At 38.7% G+C, this 9,987-nt stretch overlaps 1 long non-coding RNA gene across 1 annotated transcript; it reads left to right on the top strand.

Moving 5' to 3' along the window:
- Nucleotides 1–5,792: 5,792 nt before the first annotated feature.
- LOC145040442 (uncharacterized) lies at nucleotides 5,793–9,497 on the top strand. The gene is made up of 2 exons (XR_013679895.1): nucleotides 5,793–6,458; nucleotides 7,309–9,497. It is a non-coding gene; the product is annotated as an uncharacterized LOC145040442 (long non-coding RNA).
- The last annotated feature ends 490 nt before the right edge of the window (nucleotides 9,498–9,987 follow it).

The raw sequence follows: 9,987 nt of genomic DNA, 5'->3' as shown, positions 1-9,987 counted from the left end.
CACCATTTCTACTCTTAAAACAAGTGTTGAAGGTAGAATCAGTGCTAGCTAACGCATTGTATGTTAATTTTAATATGTAAACATAATTAGCATAAATTAATTTACTATTTTCAGTCATATTATGCTCTAATCAAAACTAGAGTAAATAGAAAGGGCAATTCAGATACTCCTTATATTCAAATCTAAAAAAAACAAAGAGGCTTTGTACATTTACGGTGTGGCAACAAGGACTGATCATCTAATGTCACACAAGCAAAATCGTTACTAGAAGGCAGCCAGGGAGTTGACATTAGAAAGGCTCATAACCTTCTTCCTAAAACATGCTCATCCATTAAAGAGCATGTGACATGAGTGTAGAAGGGTCATACGCTTCCACGAATATAAAAAAAAGTAAACTAATCTGGGTGAGTCTCAAGATGACGATCTTGGCTACACCCAGGGTCTTTAAGCATCAGATTAGAACAAATCTCTCAAAGACCAACTTCAGTAAAGCACAAAGAGGTCACTAGCAAGAGAACTCCAACTAGGGATGTAAACAAACCCTGTGTAAATATCATGTGATGGCCAACATAAACCATACGCAGAGGCATGAGGCGAAAGAGAGCATGTAATAAAGAGAAACATTCACAACCATAAAAAAACAAACATTTTTCAAACTACCGGACTCCCAGACATAAAAGATGACCACAAAGGGCAACAAAGACAACAAACAAATAAGGAAAATACTGTCAAAGGGGTTACATCAAAACAAGAAAAACACAAAACTACTTATCAATAGGAGTGTTATCATTACCAGAAGGAAAGCTTGAACCGGGGAGCGAGTCCTCGCTATGAGATTCCTAACAGATATTACGAAGCCAAGTTATGTCCAGGGCACCCAAGCAAAGATGGCCAGCAAAGTCCATCCCCGTAAAGGTCACTGAGGCATCTTCCATCTCTTAAGTCCTGGCCGCCACATTCCCTGAGACTTTGGGTCTAGTCCTCGGTGGATACCTGCTCTCAGACAATCCTTTTACCTTGTTCCACACCAGTAGAAACACAAGCTTCTTTCACAAGAATCAAGCCTTAGAGGAATTGTGGACTTTCAATTAACCTGCCCACAACCCGACCAAGCCCTACGCCAAGGATCTAAGAAATATCTGTTTCCAGTGCTTCCCTTGTAGCATTCTCAGTACTAGATTAACCACCATCTCCATTGTACGCTTGATGAAACCGACATTCTCCAACGCCAGGACCCCTACACGAGTGTTTAGGCTCTCCACCTCTTTCACCAACTTTGCCGATTGATCCACCATGCTTGCTCTCTCAAGTAAGGCTGCCCCATGTGTAGCCTCCAAGCTGCTCTTATCGGCTTCTAATTTTTCCACTTTGGCCTTCAGTTCTTCACATTCAATGCCCCTCCTGTTCGAGTCGGACTGGAGGGTCTCCATCTCGGAGATGCATTCAACAGCCACAACTAAATAAGATGACACTTGAGCGGCAGCGTAAAGCAAGCCATCAGCCATATGCTCATTGGACAGGACATTCAAGGACTCATTTGTGGTGGGAGGAAAAGTGTATTGACACCACTCAAGATCGGTGTAATGATCAGAGACAAGATTTTGAGCAGTTAGTCTCCAGGCTGGCTTATAAGCATCCGACTGAGAACCCATCAGTAGGGGGATGGTTTTGGTCTTACCACAAGAGGTGAAGGTAAGACCGTGAGAAGGCGAAGACGCAGTCTTTTTCCCAGCTCCTTCCATTGTGCGAACAGGGCTGGTTTTCTTGGTGTTTTCCTCTCTCATATGATGGGCTAGTTCAGTCTCCCCGATTTGTGCTCCTTCTAGCAGTTTCGAAGGGCATTCATCGGGGGTACGATTGGAATCCTTAGAACCCCCCAATAAGAGACTCAAATTACGCTTCTTACATAGAAGGGGCCCGATGCTAGTTGCCTCAGTTCGACTACTGGAAGAGGCTTCCAAGAGTGCGAAACACCTCTTTACCCGACAAAGACTCCTCGGCAACCCGGATGGCGAAGAATCCTTCTGAGAAGAACGAGTGACGACAACGTCCTGTAGGCCCGGATCCTCATCAGCGCCGGTAACACTGTCAAAGCCGACAGTCATCGTAACTCCTTGGCCATAAAAAGGAGGTGGAAAAGCCTCCACCAGGTCAACATCACGAACTTGAAGCTTGCCGTCAAACAGACCCCGTAGAGCGTTCTTTAAAGAAATAGTCTCCTCCACACCTAGTAAAAACAAGAAACAATGCTAATCCGGCCAAAGCACCGCTGTGAACATAACATGCCATTATTTTCAATATAAAAAAGGGGGAGAGAGGAAAAGCAAAAGAAATATCCTCTTTCTCAACAAATATTTCAGGCGTCTTCCCACGAGCCCTCCTAGCAGCACTCATCCAGCCCACAGACAAGAAACAATCAAGCCAATCTTCACCGGTAATGTTGATCTTCTCTAGGGCATTAACCAGTTCCTTGTCAGCGCCAAACAACACGGGGGAACGAAAGACATATACCAACTTGTCAGATCCAAACAACACGGGGGCACGATCGACATATACCTTAGTCCTCATGTAACTGAATACCACAAGATCGTTGTTCAGCCATAAGAATTTCTCTTGCCAGTTCTTCTTAGACTTCTTATCGTAGATAAGAGTAGGGACTCCCCGGTGGCAAGAAAGGGTTCAAGTCCCGATTGAGTGGAAAAGAAGTGCTTGAAACCAAGAATAGTCGGCAAGCGACCTAGGGCACGAAAGAGGAGTCCAAAGCCGACTATCTTGTTTATAGCGATAGGGGTAGACTCCCTTAGAGAAAAAGTATTCCCGGATTATCAAATTGAAGAAATCAGTGGTAAGCAAGCGCATACCCACCTCAAACAAGGAGATTGGGATCCCAACTTTGCCCTCAGAAGGACTGTACAAAGAGGCATCAGGCAAGGGAATTTGCACGCCGTGTTCGGGAATGAACCCGAATCGGAACTCGAAAGATTGTCATTCCTCGGTGGTAAGATCTCTTCCTAAAGCGCGAGCAGTAGCCATGGAAAATACGAAGGAAAGGTTTAAAGGGTTTTTTTCTCAAAGAACAAATAGAAGGAAATGAGGAAAAAGCCAGAAAGAACCGAGGTTTTAATGCCATCAATGATGCAAAAAACCGTTCCTATGATGAAACCGCTGAACAACGATGATTTTGCCCCGCTAATTGCACAAGCTGTCAATAGTAGTTCTCCACTTATTTATGAGTAGACCAGAACAACTCTTCTATGTCATGAACGTAGAAGCCTAATGGTCTAAGGGACTTGTTAATGTTACCTAACGGCCACGTTAAATGCAATATAGATGCTAATGCATTGCCTGAGACCCGGTCTTGGCCTCAGAGAATCAAAGCCAGAGCGACAGCTCATTTCTTGTCACAAGGGAAGAACATCCCATGTGATCTCCTCATTCACCCACAACCAATAAGAGAGCAACAAATAGCCCGGTTGAGGCCCAAAACTAACGTCACCTAACAGTTAGATAGAGTAAATAGCTCTCCTAATAAGAGGGGGCCACATATCACACACACGAGAGACAATCCCCACAATCCGTTAGCAACATGCATAAAAGGATCTCTTCCGTCTCAAGGGAGGGATCCACCTTCTCTCTTGCTGAATTTACCCTAATTCTCTCTTTAAGAAAACTAACTTCATCGTCGGAGTGACGTCCCGGGAGACACCCGGTCGTCCTCTAACGGTTCTTCTGTGATTGTTTTCTCAAGAAAGCTGTGAAAGCAGTTACATCATCAAGCATCAAAACCATATATGAACATGTCACAACAATAACATATGTAAGATCATAGGGTTACTTGAAGAACATGAGTTTTAGCTCAATGAGCGGAGCTTTTGAAGGCCAAAAGTGAATCTTTTAAAGGCAATAACGAATTGAATTAATGACTTTCTACTTTTTCATTGATGCATATGCACTAACAATACAAAAGGAGATGGTGTACATGTTGAAGGATGAAGGAAAAATTGAAAAAATCCTAATCACGCGTGATTGAAATAATAGATTATAAACAAATACTAATCAGAGGTTTTTTTGAATGTCTTAGGTTTTTCTACAAGTATAAATCACGATTATTTGCTTATAATATCGATTTAACCTACATCAATGCAACTACAATGGAAGAATCAACGTTTCATGAACAATATATTAAACCTAACTCCTTTTGAACTCAAAACTTTCGATTTATACTTCATAAAATCTGTTGAAATGCAAGAATCAACAATCAATGATCAAAATAAGTTCAGCAAATTGACGATTTTTAATTTTTTGATGAACAATGTCTTAAACTTAACTCCTTTCGAATCAAAACGTTAAACAGCCGAATAGATTACCAAAATACATGAAATAAATACAAATGCAATAGTTTAATCATCAAAAAAAGTTATATAAAGTGAATATTTTGTACCTATTTATAAAACGAACTGTAAGCTAACTTCTTCGACGACGACACCGAAATTACTTCTCTATAATAATCGAATAAGAAAACACAACGAATTTTGTAAGAAGAATCTTAGAAATCGATAAGATTTAAAAACAATTCCGTAAAATTCGATGATAATCACTCGGTTCTCAATGGATACTCTCGACCATGAAGGGAATTTGAAAAACAAACGTGCGGGTTTTTTTGAACTCATAGGCTAAAAAATATTCTCAAATGTTCTCAATCTCAAAAAATGTTCTCATTTGAATATATATATATATATATATATATATATATATATATACACACACACACACACACACTAGTTGTGTACACGTGCAAAGCGGCGTATGACCAGGTGGGGGTGGGGGGCGGGTACGAGTAGTTTCTTTTGGAGATTACAGTTGTTTCCCAGTGGGGTTGCAACAAATCCTTATAACTTCAAGTTATATGAGGCACATATCAACGATGGGGGAGATTTGCTGCTAGGGCGGAGTAAATGACTATATCACCAAAGTGTTAGATTGATCTTCATGCCATAGGCAGACTTGGTGGTGTCCTTGTTGGCAATGTGGTCATTTGCATTTTCCATATTCACAATAACAATTCATATTCACAATAAGAATCCATGTTCACAATAAGTACGATATGAGTGTTTTAGGGGATTCATATTCATAAAAAGGAATTCACACAAAAGAAAACCACCACTCATGAGCAAATATTTTATCTACTCGAGTTCTAATTCGGTTGTTGCTATCTACTTCTATTGTCATGAAGGTCTGTTTGCAGTGACTCTAGAACATGAAGCATGTCCTCATGTTTGCACGGTGACGACGACACCACTATTACTTCTCTATAATAATCGAAGAAGAAAACACAACGAATTTTGTAAGAAGAATCTTAGAAATCGCTAAGATTTAAAAACAATTCCGTAAAATTCGATGATAATCACTCGGTTCTCAATGGATACTCTTGACCAAACATTCGTAAAAAACGTAAACAAAATCAGATGAGAATACAGTCACAAGCACAGAGTTACCGAAATACCCCTGAAGATATTCGAAAAAGAAACGTGCGTGTTTTTTGAACTCATAGGCTAAAAAATGTTCTCAATCTCAAAAAATGTTCTCATTTGAACATATATATATATATATATATATATATATATATATATATATATATATATATATATATATATATATATATACACACACACACACTAGTTGTGTACACGTGCAAAGCGACGTATGACCGGGTGGGGTTAGGGGGCGGGTGCGAGTAGTTTCTTTTGGAGATTATGGTTGTTTCCCGGTGGGGTTGCAACAGATCCTGTAGGGTTTCAAAGCACTCCATGGATGATGGCAATGGGCCCCTTTGACTAATTCTAGGTCAAAAGCCCAAGACTTGTCTTTTCCCTATAAATAGTCATGTATTATTCACAATTAGGGTTAAGAGAGTGAGGCAAAATGTAGCCGCCACCGTGTGAGGTTTCTTGTAGAGTTAGATTCTTATTTCTTAAGTGTAATTTGTTCCTCACAATTCAATAAATCGAGTGATCATTCGGCATGATCTTCATATTTGTGTTTGTTCTTATTTTCCGCATCTTTATTCATCAAATCTCAATTAGGGTTTTAATCCCAACAAGTGGTATCAGAGCGGGTCTTTGAAGATCTATTGATTTTTGAAGTATCGGTTCTTGATTTGGTGATTTTCTGCACATATATTGAAGATTATTGGTGTTTTGGTGGTATGGAATCAAAATTCTATTCAAGTTACTGTTCATGGAAATTTATGTTGTTCATCTACTGTTCATCTGGTATTATTTCAATCTGATTCGTACTTCTGTTCATATTGGATCTGTTTGCTCACTTAATCCAAAAATCAATCGATTTTAGTTATTTGTTTTGACCTAATTGGATCCATGCGTATATTTTTTTGTGTCCCAAAATCTTGGCCATTCCACTGTTCATGATCCACATATCCAATCTTATCTCAAGCTCCTGTAAGTGTCACTTGCAAATTTAATTCATTCAGTATTCGATTCTAAATCTACAATTGATGATTTTTTGTTAATCGTCTTTGGTTAATGGTTTCAACGTGTAAACATAAACTCTCAAGAATCGATTTTTGTTTGTCTTAATCCAAGATCTTGTTTTTCATCAATTTTCTCATTCCTGTTCTTATCGTCAATTTGATTTCATGATTATTAATTTGATTCATGTCAAACTTGGAAATCGATGATGATCCTTGAGTGAAATCGATATTTGGAGAATCGATTTTATGTTTGTTGAATGCAAATCTTTAAAGTCATGTGATGAACTGTTAACGAACGGATGAACAACGATGTGTCAATTTGGACGGTCAAAATTGAAAAGACAAAAATCAAAAACATCTAAAATCTGGATGATGTAATCATTGTGGAAGTATTCAGTGTTTCTGTTCACAATCACTTGTTAGTTTACCAATCACAATTTGGTAATTACATTCGGAATTCCCTTAACGTCCTGTTCGCATTGCCAAGTAGATCTCTTAACAGGCGCTTAATACAACCATAAAGAATGATGTTGAATTCGCAACCTTACCTGTGAACGAATGAAATCAAGAATACAAATTATGTAGTGTGATAATCATATGAAGATTGGATGGACAGAACTCAGTTTGCTTTTTTAATAGTCAAAATCAGAAAAGTCAAAATTGGAATTTGAGAACGGTGTTCTCATCTGTGAATGTGATTGGAAAGCAGTTGGGTTTTGTTTATGAATGCAAAACGATGTTGAAGATTCAATTGGCTTCTCCAAATTTCAAATCAACTGTTTCACAATTTGATGCTTCGCAGTTCTTATTTTTCACAGTGTAATGAGTCTTGGAATCGGGCATGTATCTGGCAGTGATGTTCAGGGCATTGGAATCGTGATTGGGATTCTGGGTACTTCAAATCGTCAATTTGGGTTGGAAGGTTTTGCTGCTAACAATATTGGATTCGAATATCCATCCTGTGAATGAAATCGGGACTAAACTGGAAGAACACATGTCAAACAAAAAGTCAAAATTTGACTGTGATTCGCATCAGGGTCATGAATGACTAATTTGGAATGAATGTCCTTACCTGCGAATGGAATCGTTCTCATCTGGTATGTTCGTTGATCAAATTTGTGAATGGATCATCCTGCGAAAGTTCATGATGTCAGTGAAACGAGCCTGTGCTTGAAATGTTGGGGCTTAAATCGAATGTATGGTTATACCTTAAAGTCAAAAATTGGAACTGAATGGAACCAAAAGCTGGGTTTATTTCGGTTTAAGTATGAAATTAAAGTGAATCTGCAATTCGCTTTCGGTCGTTATTAGCTTTCTGTACTTGATCAATTGAATCAGAGCGAGAAATAAAGAACCTACAACTGGTTTTAAAGCGAACCTGTGATTCGGTTTAGCTATAGTTTCCCTTTTGTTCTCATCATGATGCTCGAACCGAACGTGGTTTCGGTTTTGAATCAATGAACATGGACCGAAGTTCGTTTGTTTGCCCTAGAACGAAACATCAGAAAAGCGAACCTGTGCTCGGACCGAACATGATTTCGGTTCAATGAACCTGGAACAAACTTTCGGTCGCATCAGGGTGCTCGGAACGAAAGGCGTTGATTGAAATATTGTTTGTGGGTTCGTATGCGTAACTTCACCATTCTAGACTTCCAGTAGCTTTGTTCGTTCATTCAATCAAATAAACCGGGAAGAAGATAAACATGTTACATTATTAGTCCCTGAAACTTTGGCGAATTAACTCCTTTGGTCCCTATGCGTTTCATGCCTAGGCACTTTTGGACCAATTCCAGATTTTGTTACAAATAAAGGGGTTTATTGATGCATGATTACAATTCCAGCCCCTGGGTTTTTGGAAAGTGACAATTTCGGCCCGTTTTTCGAAAAAGTTTACAATTTTAAGGGTCGGTGAACAGTTTTGGATTTTTTAATGCACATATTTTTTCGTGAACAGAAAAATAAAGATTCCATCAAGTCTTGGCGGTTCGGAAAGTCGTTTTTCGTGATAACGTCAAATTTTCACGATTTTTTCGGATTTTATACTTCATTGTGTATATCTTTTTGTCGCGGGGGAGCTTAGTAAATTTTTATCCATTCAAGATCATTCTCATGACCATTTGAAGGCTTTATAATCATGTTTTTGATTATAAATCGAGGGAGAATTTGGTATGGCCATTCGAAATTGGATTGGTGACTTTTCAAAGTTGAAGATTTTTGATAAAGCTTATGGTAGAATTATGAAGGTAGCTTTTACAGCGGAAGTTCTTCATCGAGCTCTGCTAAAGCTTTTACAGAGAAGTATCATTTACAGCGGAAGTTCTTTATTGAGCTCTGCTAAGGACTTGTTATATCTCCGACTTCTTGTATTTTCTCGATCAAGTGGCGTTACGAATCATAAAGTTTGGGTTGTTACATGATATTTTTTGATGGCTTATATCATTAGCTTATTTGAAGATCATTGTGACTTGGAGGGGGAGCTCTTCAAAGACAAGAAGTGATTCGGTTTCTTTGTTCTGAAATGGGTTTTTATGGCGGGTTTGGTTTTCATGAAGATTCTTTGGGATTACATTCGAAAATGAAGTTTAAAGACATTACTTCAGTGCCTGATTTATATATCCTAGAGCCCGTGTTTGAAGACTATTGAAGAATCAAGATTCGTGGATTGCTTCATATATTCCTCGTTGCAGATCTTTTTATTTGCTAGATGCTTGTTTTGGAAGTTAAAGCATTGTCATCCATTCCATACTTTGAGGGGGAGATTGTAGGGTTTCAAAGCACTCCATGGATGATGGCAATGGGCCCCTTTGACTAATTCTAGGTCAAAAGCCCAAGACTTGTCTTTTCCCTATAAATAGTCATGTATTATTCACAATTAGGGTTAAGAGAGTGAGGCAAAATGTAGCCGCCACCGTGTGAGGTTTCTTGTAGAGTTAGATTCTTATTTCTTAAGTGTAATTTGTTCCTCACAATTCAATAAATCGAGTGATCATTCGGCATGATCTTCATATTTGTGTTTGTTCTTATTTTCCGCATCTTTATTCATCAAATCTCAATTAGGGTTTTAATCCCAACAGATCCTTATAGCTTCAAGTTATATGAGGCACATATCAACGATGAGGGAGATTTGCTGCTAGGACGGAGTAGACGACTATATCACCAAAGTGTTAGATTGATCTTCATGCCATATGGAGACTTGGTGGTGTCCTTGTTGGCAATGTGGTCATTTGCATTTTCCATATTCACAATAACAATTCATATTCACAATAAGAATTCATGTTCACAACAAGAAGTCACAACAAGTACGATATGAGTGTTTTAGGGGATCCATATTCATAAAAAGGAATTCACACAAAAGAAAACCACCACGAGCAAATATTTTATCTTCTCGAGTTCTAATTCGGTTGTTGCTATTTACTTCTATTGTCATGAAGATCTGTTTGCAGTGACTCTAGAACATGAGGCATGTCCTCATGTTTGCACGGTTGATTAGTCATGAT

The sequence above is a fragment of the Lactuca saligna genome, chromosome 1, assembly GCF_052625555.1.
Source record: "Lactuca saligna cultivar CGN05327 chromosome 1, ASM5262555v1, whole genome shotgun sequence".
Lineage (NCBI taxonomy): Eukaryota > Viridiplantae > Streptophyta > Magnoliopsida > Asterales > Asteraceae > Lactuca > Lactuca saligna.
The sequence above is the reverse complement of the archived record's forward strand: the minus strand, read 5'-3'. Positions and strand labels throughout refer to the sequence as shown.